This window comes from Microcebus murinus, chromosome 19, assembly GCF_040939455.1.
Source record: "Microcebus murinus isolate Inina chromosome 19, M.murinus_Inina_mat1.0, whole genome shotgun sequence".
Taxonomy (NCBI): Eukaryota; Metazoa; Chordata; class Mammalia; order Primates; family Cheirogaleidae; genus Microcebus; species Microcebus murinus.
In genome coordinates, this window is record NC_134122.1 from 15,078,152 (window position 1) to 15,093,523 (window position 15,372).

The following is a 15,372-nucleotide window of genomic DNA, read 5'->3' on the forward strand; positions in this document are numbered from 1 at the left end:
GTTAACAGATGGTCCATTGTGGAATTCTGCCATTCCTCTTTTCTCTTTGCCCTGAGATCAGGATATCCCAGATGGGGGTGTTCCTTTGTTCTGGGTCCCAGAATGAAGAAGACATGAAATAGAGGTACAGCCAGCCAGTTAAGGATATGTAATGGAAGCAAGAAAGAAATCTAAAAAAAAGAAAAGAATGGGGCAATGAAGTGAAATTCTTAAGACATGACATTTGCGTTGAGACCCAATGAGCAAGAATTAGTTGTATGGAAATCTGAGGTAACACACTGCAGGCTGAGGGAACAGCAAATGCCAAGGTCCTGAAGTCGGAGCAACCCAAAAGACTGTGGTGAGAAAGGGGGAGAAGAATAGAAGGAGATGAGGCTGGGGACATAGGCAAGAGCCACACAGGTATGTCGAGCAGCAGTTCTCAATCCTCACTGCTCACCAGAATCCCCAGAATAGCTTTGAAAAATACAGACGTCTGGGTCCCCACTCCCAGAGAAACTGACTTAACTGGTCTGAGTTGGGACTCAGGCATAGGAGTTTTGAAAAGCTCCCTCAGATTTAGATGATATCCAAGGTTGAGACACACTAACACTGAGACTCCCGGAGAGTCTGTAGTAAGGAGAGTATATGAGAAGGACTGTGTGTGGACGTGGAGAATTAGTGCAAGTTAAACCTGGGAAGCTGAAGAATCATTTCAAAGAACATTCCCCCACAGAGAAATTTGAGCAATCTTAATTGCCAGATCTCCTGAGAACATAAAAACCATGCTTGCCAAGAAAACTTGGCCCAAGAGACACCGACTATTAAGACGTAAGACTTTTCCATCTTTCAAGCTAGCTGACATGGATTGAATCTGTAATATGTACATTGCATACCAAGCACTGCACTACATGGTCTCATCATATCTTCACAACAATTTCGTCCTATCTGTGAGGTAGAACTATTATGGAGGTGGCCATACTAATTGTAGAGAGATTAAGTATCTTACATAACGCCACACAGCTATTAAGTGATAGAACTGGAATTTGAACTCAAGTCTCTCTGATTCTAAAAAATCTGTGATTGTCTCCACTGTACTGTATGCAAGACCCAGTTTGCTGAGGTTCCAAAGTAGCCAGACTGATTTCTTTAAAAAGTACTGTTCCTCTAGGAAAGTGCTTTTGGGTTCTGTTACAAAAAACTTCCAGAAATAGAGTGAATCTAGAACTTTCTGGCAAAACAACAACTTTGGTAGTCATTATCCAGTTATGCACCCCTCACCCCACCAGAAAATGCTATAATTCGTACTCAGGCCATGTAACAAGTTCTGGTCAATGAATTGTGAGTTGGATATATTTTACAACTTTTCTAGGCTGGAGCATTCTCTTCCACACCTATAAGCAATCCTTCAGATAATGGTTGTTCCATCCTCCACGTTACAGAAGACCACTCGGTTGACCCATGCTGGACAAGTAATAAGAGCAAAAAATACATAAACCTTTGTTGTTTTATAGATTGCTGAGATTTGAGGGATTATTTATTATGTAGCATAGCATAGTTTATGCAAACTGGATCCTCCCTCTCTGAATTTGCCTACAGATGACAAATTTCCAGCTCTACTCATGCATGACACATGACCAAAAGTGTGTGTGTGTGGTGTATGCTTTATTATGTTGCTAGTAAGTCTATTAAAAATGGAAAACTTCAAGTCCATCAATGGAAAACACTCCTCTAGATATGTTTTCAGTATAAAAGATGTCAGTTGTTCAGTTTGACAAGGAAATTAATGAATGGGATGCTAAAGAATAGGCACATTCAGGTCACAAACACTTCCTTTGGGAGGAAAATGCATATGTGGGCCAAGCAAGGGCAAAAGGCAGGTCCTCAAAGGAGAGCCCACACATATTAATGTTGCTATGGGAGAAATATATTAATTCATTTAACAAATATTTTTTGAGAAAGATACTATGTACCAGGCATTGTCCAAGGTACTAAAGATAGAATAGTGACCAGAACAAAGATCTTTCCTTTTATAGAGTTTATATTCCAGTGGAGAGAGGGTAAGTAATGACGTGGTTCTAAAAGCATTTAATTATACCAGTATAGACTCTCCCCATTTCTCATGATCTGAACAACCAGCTGAATAAATGAGAACTGTGGTAAGCCAACAACCTCCCTCTTACTGGCATTTAGGGTAAAGTCTGAAGCGATATATGTGGAAATCCAACCTATACCATCTGGGGCCCTTGGAATCATTAATTTCGCTTAAACTCTTAAGTACTGGTTTTTTATTTCCATTCATATGAAACAATAGCTCTTTCTTCTTCTGGCTGCACCTGGGGTCCTGCCCACTGGCCTAGAGAAGGAAGTGGAGTTGATGTTTTTGATCACTGCATCTGGCATCTAAGAGTCCCTTCATCCTCCTGAAAACCTCTGAAGATGTAAGAATACTGTTTAAGAGCAGACGAAGGCCTAGGGCAATTATCCACTCATGCCAGAGCTCAGGATGTAGAGCCTTGAAGTCAATGGTAACACCATCCTTGACTCTAACTGGTCTGTCTGCACAAAAAATACTGCAACTCATGGTCAGCTATTTGTCTCATGTATGTGCCATCAGTTCCAAGGGGCATAAAGATAGGAAGTGACAGCCACATCCGATTTCCTTTATTCTAATTACTATTAATGTGAGCTGTTGTGTATCCGTACCATGTATATTTCTAAATGTTGCACAGTCTGGTACAAAGTATGTCAATTAGGCAATATTTGAGGAATAAATAAACTCTTAATAATCATAGGCTTCAACCAAATCCAGGTAGATACAGACATATAATGCTGAATATATGAGCAGGGAAGTCAGTTCAACTTGCTGTTTTGCTTCAGGGCTCCTTTCTGACATTGTGCTTTATGGGCCCAAATGCCATAGTTACTAATCTAAGACTATACTATAAAGCCAAACCTGGTTAGTCACTCTTATATTAGTAAAGCACAATAGCAAATGATGGTTGATTAACTGACTGTCAAATACTATTACATTTCTCGCAAAAAGAAACCAGGAGTGCTTGGAGAAATAGAGGATTTTAGAACTGGCATAGGAAATATACAAGATAAACCTGGGACATTTTATTGCACCAGAAAATAAGGAAGCTTTCAAAGACAATGGGGTCATGTCAAAAGGACACAGAAGCCAGCCCAAAAGGGCTCCCGCATGGGTCACTTTGGGACAATTTGAGCATTTAAAAAAAAATTACTGCATTGGGGGAAATACTTTGTAGGTATGCATATATGTATATGTATATAAATATACATAATTACATATTTATGAGTTCATAATCAGTTTTACTTAAAAAATTTATTAGTCGCCATTACAAGTTGGTGGGGTACCAGATTATGCTGAAAATTGGTGATCATAATAAAGAGGAAGAATCAAGCATTAAACTAAGACTTGACCCTTGGCAATTTACTTAACCTCTCAGAGTTTGTTTCCTCATTTATAAAATAATGGTACTAGCAGTGCCTGCTTCACAGGATTTTTGTGAGGATTAGATGAAATGATAGCATATGGGATCCTAGGAAATTATAAAGTACTACGTGCATGTAATTGCATGTAAAGGATAGCTGCTGCTACTATGCTTTATATGCATGTTTCCAAGTGAAACAGATCTCTGAGGATTAACAGATGTCTAGCCTCTGGACTGCGGTGGTAATAAGACATAAGGAGCAAGTCAACATTCTCAGCCTCTGGTCCAAGGAGCTCACCTAAGGGGTTAAGTGTAGATTCTCTATTCTGACATGATTTGCCATTGTCCCCTTGAAACCTATACTGGGTTATAATTACTTTAGTTCTTCACTTGCCAGGGATGGAGTATGCTCCCTAAAGGCCCAGCTAATGATCCAAGCTGCATGTCCATATGCTCCCTCGGGTTTCCTGCATAACAAGGTCTCTGGTGCTTATCAACACTGGAAGAAATCTTAGTCCTTCCAAAAGAACCATTAGACGGCTGGTAGCAATCCAATGGTGACTTGTTATCTATCTTTCCTAGGTTAAACAAGAGGCTCCCACAGGACACTCATATAACCAAGTAAGAAAGCACAGAATTCATACTGTCCCTTGTAGGACAGAGAATCTAGTTCTTATAGTCTTTGAAGCATTCAGAGATGCTCAAAGAGCCTAATGGATCCCAAATCACAATGGTTGGATGATCTCAGCCCCAAATACTGGATGAAAGTACCAAAGAGAGAAAATATCTGAGAAGTTGAATTCAGGAGAGTTACCCAGGAATTAGAAATTTTTTTTTTCATGATACCCACGAGAGAGAAGATTGTGCAGTATCTCATATCCCCCCTTGTGGTTGGCACTTAACCCAATCCATAGCTTTTCTCCAGAATTTTTCTAAATAAGATAGCCAATCTCTTGAGTGGCAGGGGTCTTAAGATGAAAAATTTTAGAATTGACAATGCTTTCTTTATACCTTGTGGAAAAAAATCAATATTCGGGAAAAGAAAATGCAGTCAACCCACCCAGAGAAACAAAGACAAGGAACAGAAGACAGACCCTTGATGATGCCTGAGCCTCTGGTTTTCCTAAGGTCCAGCTACACTTTGATCTCCTATACTTTGACTGATCAATACACTCTTGATTCAGCAAGCCAATAAGTCCACCAGCCAACTCCTCACGAGCTGTATAGATTGGGATTCTGTCACTTACAACCAAAAAAGTCTTCATCAATATATTATCAGTTCCTCCCACTTTTGTGTGAAACAGAAACAAAATTCAGTAGCCAACTAAACTTTCTATCTCACCTCTGGAACACCTCTCAACTCCTCTCTGCCTTTGGAGTCCCCCTTTCTTCCACATCATTGCCAGAGAGACTATCCTGAAACACGTCTTCTTTATGAAACTTTTCCTGGCTTCTACATCTCCTTCCCCACCACCATCAGGGTATAACCAACTACTCCCTTCATAAACCTGTTCAGATATTTATCATACCACATACAATACATTAGTACACTAATTGTTTTATGTATCTGTCCCCAACCAGAATGTAACACCCCTCAGGGCAAGTGTCATGTCTTTTTCATTTGTGACACCCCAATTACTAGTGCATGGCTTAAAATATTATAGGTGTCCAGTGATCATGTCCTCCCCTGGCCTGTCTCTGCCAGGGAGTTGGTACAGTCTTTATCGGGCTTACCTTGACTTTCTGGAGAGGATGTCGATCCAAATCCCACCTCAGCAGAGCATCTGGGCTTAGCAGCTAAGTTCCACCTACTTCTCTGCTCCCAAACCTTCATAGAATTTGCTTTTCTCAAATTGTATGTTGCTGAAATACTACTGGCTTGGGTACAGAAATAAACTACAAAGAAACTTATTGCTTAATTTAGTGTAGGAATGGTATTAAAGATGATGTTCTCAGAAAGATGCAGGAAGAAAATTTCCCTTTGGTCTCAATATCAGGAAAAGGTGAGATTCTCTCTAGGCAATAGGTCTATATTTATTTAAGGATGCTACACGTGCCTCTTGTTTCCCTCTGGATGGGAGAAAGCTCTAGCCAAATTTCTGGCATGCTTTTAGTGAATGGTATGTGTTTCATGTACTATCTCACACTGTTTTGTTTTGTTTTTTACAGACAGGGTCTCACTATGTTGCTGAATCACAGTGGTTTTTATCTTCATTTTCTAACCTATTTTTTATTTACCTGCATCTCCTCAATCTCTCTTTTTTTAAAAGACCGAGTCAGATGATATTCAGAGATATACACTAAGGCTCTTTTGACTTCCAAAATGTGCTAATGAAACACTTAACAGCACCAATTGAAAATAAGGTTTTCAGGCTGGGCGAGGTGTCTAATGCCTATAATCCTAGCACTCTGGGAGGCCGAGGCGGGTGAATCGTTTGAGCTCAGGATTTCAAGACCAGCCTGAGCAAGAGCGAGACCCTGTCTCTACTAAAAATAGAATTTAATTGGCCAACTAAAAATATATAGAAAACATTAGCCAGGCATGGTGCCGCATGCCTGTAGTCCCAGCTACTCGGGAGACTGAGGCAGGAGGATCGCTTGAGCCCAGGAGTTTGAGGTTGCTGTGAGCTAGGCTGATGCCACAGCACTGTAGTCCAGGGCACTGTAGTTGGGGCAACAAGAGGGAGAGGGAGAGGGAGAGGGAGAGGGAGAGGGAGAGGGAGAGGGAGAGGGAGAGGGAGAGGGAGAGGGAGAGGGAGAGGGAGAGGGAGAGGGAGAGGGAGAGGGTAAAAACACTCTGCCCCTAAGAAGATAAAGATTAACTAGAGGGTGGGGGTGAGCAAATGAGCTGAAACTAGAGCTTATTTGCAGGGTGCTTGACTAAAAAGGGACTCTAGGCCTATATATTCACAAGCCAGATGCTCTCCATACACACATAAAAAACGGGCATTAAATTGAGGGAGCCACAGGACTCAAAGCCCGATATCTCACTTCTGGGGTGAGCCCCAAGATCAGTGAGGGTTGCACATCTCAGCAGAAGCCACCATGGATGGACATCAATGACCATGGACCAGATTCTATTCTGATTCAAGGACAACACATCAGCCCTCTGAAATATACAGAATCCTCAGGGAGAAGGGAAGAAAAAAGGCTGGAGTCAGAAAGTTAACTGAGTGAAACCTTAAAATCTGTACCCCCATAATATGCTGAAATAAAAAAAAAAACAAAAAACTAAACATCAGAAAAAAAAAAAAAAAAAGAATGTTAACTGAGGCTAGGTGTGGTGGCTCAGGTCTGTAATCCTAGCACTCTGGTAGGCCAAGGCAGGAGGATCCCTTGAGGAGTTCGAGACCAGCCTAAGCAAGATCTGGAACCATCTCTACTAAAAATAGAAAAAATTGGTGGGTATGGTGGTGTGCACCTGTAGTCCCAGCTACTCAGGAGGCTGAGGCAGGAGAATCTCTTGAGCCCAGGAGTTTCAGGTTGCTGTGAGCTATGATGATGCCAGTGCACTGTAGCCAGAGCAACAGAGGGACACTCTGTCTCAAAAAAAGAAAAAAGAAAAGAAAAGAAAATTGACTGAGTTTAAACTTTGAACTGGCCGATTTATATCCTAAAGTGATAGTGTCTACCCAACAGTAGCTATATCAAGTGTTCTGTTCTCAAGCAAAATGGGGATTTAAGATTGAAAGTAACAGTATTGTTATGGAGAAATAAAATTCTATTTTCTGAATAACTGAATATGTAACTGTGTATTTTATACCCACTAAAAATAATGTATAAATTTTTCTGATTATAAACATATAGGAATATATGCCCATGGTAGAAAACATGTACAATTTTGGAAACCAGAAAAAATAAAATGAAAGTCACCTGTAACCCTACTACATATCATTGTTAATATTTTAGTGCATTTTCTTCCAATTTTTTTAATTCATCTGCTTACTGTTTTATATAATTGAAAGCATATTTCATCAGATCATTGCCAGGCCTGTTGCATTAAAAATTTAGGGAGGCCCAACATCACAGCACAGCATAAAACATGGGATATGTACTACAGCATATCAAAAATTTCCTTTTGGCCGGCGTGGTGGCTCACGGCTGTAATCCTAGCACTCTGGGAGGCCGAGGCGGAAGGATCGCTTGAGGTCAGGAGTTCGAAACCAGCCTGAGCAAGAGCGAGACCTCATCTCTACTATAAATAGAAAGAAATTAATTGGCCAACTAATATATATATATATATATATATATACACAAAAATTAGCCGGGCATGGTGGCGCATGCCTATAGTCCCAGCTACTTGGGAGGCTGAGGCGGGAGGATTGCCTGAGCCCAGGAGTTTGAGGTTGCTGTGAGCTTGGCTGATGCCACGGCATTCACTCTAGCCTGGGCAACAAAGTGAGACTCTGTCTCAAAAAAAAAAAGAATTTCCTTTTATTGGCCAGGTGTAGTGGCTCATGCCTGTAATCCTAGCACTCTGAGAGGCCAAGGCAGGAGGATCACTTGGGGTCAGGAGTTCTAGACCAGCTCAGCAAGAGTGAGATCCCATCGCTACTAAAAATAGAAAAAATTAACCGGGCGTGGTGGCACACACCTGTAGGCCCAGCTACTCGGGAGGCTGAAGCGGGAGGATCACTTAAGCCCAGGAGTTTGAGGTTGCTGTGAGCTAGGCTGACCACAGCACTCTAGCCCAGGAAACAGAGTGAGACTATCTCAAAAAAAAAAAAAAAAGAAGAAGAAGAATTTCCTTTTATGATAAGAAGGGAAACTGTGCTGGAGCCAGCTCTAACCAGATTACCAGAGCCAATTGTACACATCTTCCCAACTCTCTGCATTCAGTGACATCACCCAGATAGGTACAAATCAGCCTTGAAATCAGCCATGATAGTTATATTTACGCCATGGAAAATGGCAAATATTGTTAATATAACCCAGGGTTTTTATTCCCAAGGGCCATACCATGGTGGTTACTGCCACATCATTTCCCTTGAGTGCTGACATGTCCTCCACCATCACATCATCCCCAACCCTTGCTGTGATGTGCCTCTGTGTGTCCTTGACCTTGGCATAGGCTTTGTATTCTTTGCATTGTTTGTTTCCTGGCTCTATAGTAAACCAAAATGAAAGTCACTTTAGCGCTATCTGAGCTGTCATTGTCATCATCTTCAAACCTGCATCAGGTCCAGTCTAGCTCAAGAGTACACATAAAAATTTTATATATTGTTTATTCCTAACCTACTAAGTTTAATTTAAGTCACATCTTGTTTTGTTAAGATAGACTAACAGTAAATAATAAATTGTTGCTGTTGCTGCTTAAAATCTTAAAACCGTCAGCGTCTCCCCACTAACCACAGAATAAAGGCCTAACTTCATTCTGGCATCTGAGGTCCTCCATAAGCTATCTTTTGAACTGCACCATCCCCCACACAGACCTTTGCTCCAGAGACTTGTCAATTTGCCACCCCTGGCTGAGTTTGCTCATTAGTACTTCCTAGTGTTTTTTTTTTTAGAGTCTCACTCTGTTGCCCGGGCTAGAGTGCTGTGGCGTCACCCTAGCTCACAGCAACCTCAAACTCCTGGGTTCAAGCAAACCTTCTGCCTCAGCCTCCCGAGTAGCTGGGACTACAGGCATGTGCCACCATGCCCGGCTAATATTTTCTATACATTTTAGTTGTCAGACTAATTTCTTTCTATTTTGAGTAGAGACGGGGTCTTGCTCTTGCTCAGGCTGGTCTCGAATTCCTGACGTCCAGTGATCAATTCCCCTTGGCCTCCCAGAGTGCTAGGATAACAGGCATGAGACAACACAACCACCAGCACTTTCTAGTCTTTAAAGAGACACTGGGGTCTCTTTCTGGGATGCCTGATAGCTCCACTTCCCACCTATTTATCGTCTTGCCATCCTCCAAAGCCCAATCTAAGCTGCACCTACTCTAAGAAATCTCCCAACCAGCTCAGCCCACAGTGACTACTATTGTGTCTGAGGCCCTATAAGTGGATAGGGGTATGGAAAGGAGGAGGCACCACAATCACTGGTTAGGCCTGTGCTATTTGCCAGGTCTTGTGGCAGATGCTTTACTTATTCTATCAATATATAACTTGGTCACAGCAATCCTAATGAGGTGGCTTGGATTATTCTCTGAGACTCAGAGAACCTAAATGTCTTGTTAGTGTGTGCTAAAATAAAATCTTAAGACTCCCTGCCACCCCCTGACTGAATGGACCCCCTCCTGGCCAAGGGGATATCCCAAAACTGAGTTGTAGGCCAAGAGAGGGAGGTCAGATATGCCTCATCAGGCCCTTCCTCCCCTCTTGGAGACATTCTTTGTAACTCATTGACAAGCCTGAGGCCATAGAAGACAAACCTGCAGGTCCTCAATTTAGACAACAAATACATGGCCAGTAGCTTGTCTCTGCTTAATAGACTTCCTTATCTTAAAACATTCCAAGCCCTTAGACAAAGCTTCATTTTTTAACCAATTACAAGTTAAAGAGTGTTTAAATCCACCTATAACCTGTAAGCTGCCCCTCTTGAGATGGTCCACCTTTTCAGGCCAAAGCAATGTACACCTTCAATATATTGATTTATGACTTCACCTGTAATTCCTGTCTCCCTAAAATGTATACAGCCAAACTAACCCAGCCACAGCGAGTCCACTTGCTTAAGGTTTCTTGGCCATGGTCTTCAAATTTGACTCAGAATAAATCTCTCCAAATTATTTTATAGAGTTTGGCTTCTTTTTGGTTGACACTACAATCAGAGAGCTTTTAAGCAGGACTCAAAAGTTCAGGTAATTCTGATTCTATAATTCATGTTTTTTTTCCTAGTAAAATATTATTTCCATCAGCACCAATAGATGATCAACCAGGTAAGGCCCTGCCCTACTATTATCTTGCCACTTATGCACCCCACCTTCCCAGTTGTACTGGGAGCTTCTTGGGGGTGAAGAGATGATGATGTGCCTCTTTGTGTCCCTCTCACATTTTTGTCCCCCTCTCATTGCTGTGAGTTCAATGAATGGAAACATTTTAGTGAATGCACCATCTTCTCAGCCATTTTTCATACACAGCCTACTCAACTGAATGGACCTTATGTTATAAATGTATACATGCATATATATAACCATAACTATATACACACCCTTATTTTATAAATATATATGTATAAATGTATGCATATATATACATATGTAGCCATAATTATGACTATATATGCATGGGGTGTAGGGTGTGTTTGGGTATATAAATGCATAAACACACAGAAGAAGGACTAAAAGAAAATAGTTCAGGGAGGGAGGGGAAAAATAGTTCAAAATAGAATATATGTTTTCTAAAATCTCCAATTGGTAGGATCACAAGTAATTTTATTTTCTCATTGACAAAATTAAGGTTTTTCCAAGTTTTCTACAATAAATATATATAGCTTTAAAAATCAGAAAACTGGCCTGGCGTAGTGGATCACGCCTTGGCCTCTGGGAGGCCAAGGAGGGAGGATTACTCGAGGTCAGGAGTTTGAAACCAGCCTGAGCAAGAGCGAGATCCTGTCTCTACCAAAAATAGAAACAAATTAATTGGCCAACTAAAAATATATAGTAAAAATTAGCCGGGCATGGTGGCGCATGCCTGTAGTCCCAGCTACTCGGGAGGCTGAGGCAGAAGGATCACTTGAGCCTAGGAGTTTGAGGTTGCTGTGAGCTAGGCTGATGCCATGGCACTCTAGCCCGGGCAATAGAGTGAGACTCTGTCTCAAAAAAAAATAAAAAAATAAAAAATAAATGAAAATCAGAAAACATTTCAACACATGAATTTGGGTTAAAAATAAACAATAAAGATCAGAAAACGAAAGGAGGAGAAAGAAGAGGCATGGCCCTACCTTCTAGGAGTTCAGAATATATGAAGAATCTGTTACATAATCTGTTACAGAATCTATTGCATAAATAAATGTAATGTCCACAAATTGTGAATTTTTTTCAACACAATCATAAATGTACAAGGAGCTGAGAAAACATAGGAGAAAGTTAAGATTTCAATAACTTCTAAATCTGTCTCTCGTGGTAGGAATATATTATATGTAGCCAGAGCAGTGGTTGCAGAGTCATAGGCAGCAAGGTGTTGGTGGGTTCCAGTTCTGCCACCAACCTGCTGTGTATCCCATCAAGTCACCTCTCCTGCCAGGGTCTCAATTTCCTTATCAGCAAAATGAGAGGATTGGTCTGTGTGCTTTCAAAGACTCATCCAGACTCAACAATCTAACAATCTACAGGTTTTGTCACTGGGCTGAGGCAATGCCAGCTTTCAGCCACTTCATTAATTAATAGCTCTTGAGTTCCTACTGTGTGCAGTCTCTGAGTGTATTAGTCTCCTATTGCTGCTGTAACAAATTGCTACAAATTTGCTAGCTTAAAAACACATGAATTTGTCTTCTGTAGGTCAGAATTCTGAAATCAGTTTCACTAAGCTAAAACCAAGGTATCAGCAAACCTGTATTTCCTCTGAAGGCTCAAGGGCAGAATCTATTTCCTCATCTTTTCCAACTTCTAGAGGCCACCTGCATTCCTCGGCTTGTGGCCCCTCCTTGCCCTTCAAAGCCAGCAGCATAAAGTCATCACATCTCCTTCACTGACTAACCCTCCTGCCTTCCTCTTATAAAGACTCTTATGATTACACTGGCCCCATCCATATAATCCAAAATAATCTCCTTATCTCAAGATCCTTAACTTAAACACATTTGCAAAGTCCTGTCTGCCATTTAAGGTAACATTTTCACAGGTTCTGGAGATTAGCACATGGATATCTTTGGGAGAGAGAGCATTTATTCAGTTTTTCACACTGGGTTTAGCTTTGGGCTTCATTTATTAAAGGACCAAGGAGACCTCCTCATGTCTGAGCCCATAAGAGATACTCTCCTTTGGCTATTATGGGGCTATTATGAACTCTCAAGGTGAAAAATGCCACTGTCTGACCACTGTCACCATCACTGTCACCAACAGGCAACAGTTGGGCACAGACTTCTTGAAATCCCATCCCTGTTGCCAGCAACTGACATGCATAAGGGCACACAAAGTGAAGTTTATATTCAAACCAGTTGGCAACATTGTCTCAAGATGATTTCTAAATGACATAACATCAAGACAAACATCCAGCAATGGCAAGGCACACAGTAGGTGCTTGATAAAAACCAGGAGTTCAGAGGATCTCTCATAAACTCTTCTAATCAATGAATTGAGGGTTTAGATGGGATTTTTTTGGCTATACTACTTTGGTAGGTTTGCCAGGCCAGATCCAGTTATGCCACAATAATCGAGCATGCCAATGCCCTGGGCTACTCAATAATTATATGGAGAGGCTCTAATAATAGGCTACTTGAGCAGCATGGATCACTATACTTTCAGCTCCATAAATGAGAATAATCCACTAATGTGCTGGGCCTTTGCCATTGTTTGGCATTGAACCATGAGAGGAGGTTGCTTCTGTACTTCCTTCCTCTCCTCCCTCCCAGCTGTGCCTTATAAGTTGCTGTCCCTTTAACCACGGGTTGTCCAGAGAAACAAAAACTCTCTTCTCAGGGGATTATAATCCTTCCAACTGCACACCAGAGACTTGGGGATCCAATGGCATAGATGCCTCCAAAAGAAAAGAAGAAAGGAACCAATTCTCTGGCAGACACGGCTGAGTCTTTGTGGAGGAGCTGAAGGCCTTTCTGGATCAATAATACCATTTTCTGGTAAGAGAAAATGCATATGGTAACATGGAGATGACTCTAGTAAATGAGAAGTTGAGAAAGTATATTTAAATCTATAGTGGAGCAGTAAGAGAAGAGGCATATTAATTTGCCATAATTAGATAACTGCAGAACCTGCCCCAGAAAACTGTCCTTTTGACAAGAAAATGGAATGTTCTCCTACTTTATGGTTGGTACAAATGTAGCAAAATTCTTTGATGGAATTTCCTTGAATATGCTTTGGAGACAACAAAGACGGGCTGGAATTTCTGCCACCTGCTAGAAGAATGGCTTTTCATAAATTATTTACCTCTCAGTGCCTCCGTGACCGTATGTGTAAAATAATAAATTGTGTATGTGTGAAATAAAATACTCGCCTTCTAGGGATGTTGAGAGAACTAAACAAGATATTACATGGAAGTACTTAACATGAGCATACATCAATTGCTCAATAATTTTTTTCACTGTCAAAGTTTCCCTTTACACTCTGGAATCACTAAGATGTTAAAAATCATCTAGTTTGATTCTCTCACTTTTATAGATATTCTCCGAAGATTTTTCATCAAGCACATTTATATACAAATTTCTACACAAATAATGTTTTGAGTTATAACAGTCAGTGATCCTCAGATTTTACCCTGGAATTATAGGAAATTTCCACAGAACCCTAAGACAGGAAATGGTTCTGTTCAACGCAAAATGGCAGCTCGTGAGAGTTTTGTGGTCTCCGTAAAGGCCTATCCATACCTAATTGATTCTGAAAACCAAAGGCAGACCAAAGAGATGGAAAAGAAGTAAGGTTATTAACAAAAATGTTTTAAAGTTTAATTGAAAAATCCTACTTTGTGATATCTTGATTTGTATTTCATTGCTAATGATTATGTTTGCATAAGATGTATTTCACTCTGCGCATAACACAGGAAATGCTGAAACATATATTCAAATCGGATCTGTTTACATTAGTTTTAGATGTGTGGGTATGCTGATTTTGTGGTTTATTAAGATATGGAAAATTTGTCCATGGAGTTAATCGTAATTAAGAGAAATTCATGAAAATTCATTTTTCAATTTGGAGGACGTGGAGAGGAGATTTGTGTTAAAACCTATCCACTATATTCTCTGCACCATTCTCCTTAGGAAGCAAGAATGTTCCAGGTGCCCCATGTCCTGGAGGTCTTTCCAAGTCATCATTAAACTAAGATTGGGACAGAATAAAGTGATGGCAGGAAAGGCTAAACGGCTTCAGATTGATGGGTGCTCAGGTCAGCCTCAATAGCTTGCTGCATAGTGATGGGGCATTAAAAGAGGCAGAAATAAGGTAAATGTTAGTGACTCCGATTCAGTAGCTTTTCTAGTTTTTCTGTATGTCAAGTAGCTAAAGCCTTCTGCCATAAATGGTTATGAGGTTTGATTTTTTTTTTTTTTGAGACAGAGTCTCGCTTTGTTGCCTAGGCTAGAATGAGTGCCGTGGCGTCAGCCTAGCTCACAGCAACCTCAAACTCCTGGGCTCAAGCAATCCTTCTGCCTCAGCCTCCCAAGTGGCTGGGACTACAGGCATGCGCCACCATGCCCGGCTAATTTTTTCTATATATATTAGTTGGCCAATTAATTTCTTTCTATTTATAGTAGAGACGGGGTCTCGCTCTTGCTCAGGCTGGTTTCGAACTCCTGACCTCGAGCAATCCGCCCGCCTCGGCCTCCCAGAGAGCTAGGATTACAGGCGTGAGCCACCGCGCCTGGCCTATGAGGTTTGATTTTTAATATGCAGCATGTAATAATTCCTAGCCACACACTGGGCATTATGCTAAGGTACTCACTTAAACCCCCAAACCAGCTAATAAACAAGGTATTATCATCATTCTCATTGTATAGGTGAAAATGAGACTTGGAGAGATTAAGCAACTTGGTAAAGGTTATCCAGAGAAGCAAGTGTGGATACTAGTGTGGTTGTGTGGGGTGTCTGTGTTTACGTGTGTGTGCATGTATGTTTTAGGAGAGGAATGGGGTCTCACTTTTAGAAGGATGCTAAACCATGAGCACAGCCCACTATGCTTCTTTTTCCCTCTTCTTTACTCTTGATACCTCTACCACACTTCCAGAAAATTACCCAGGTAAGGTATATTCCCTCTTCATTCTACCTTAACATAACAGAGAGTTTAATAGCAACAATATTGCCAGAAATAGCTCTTCCTAGGCTACAGTAAGTTGTATTTG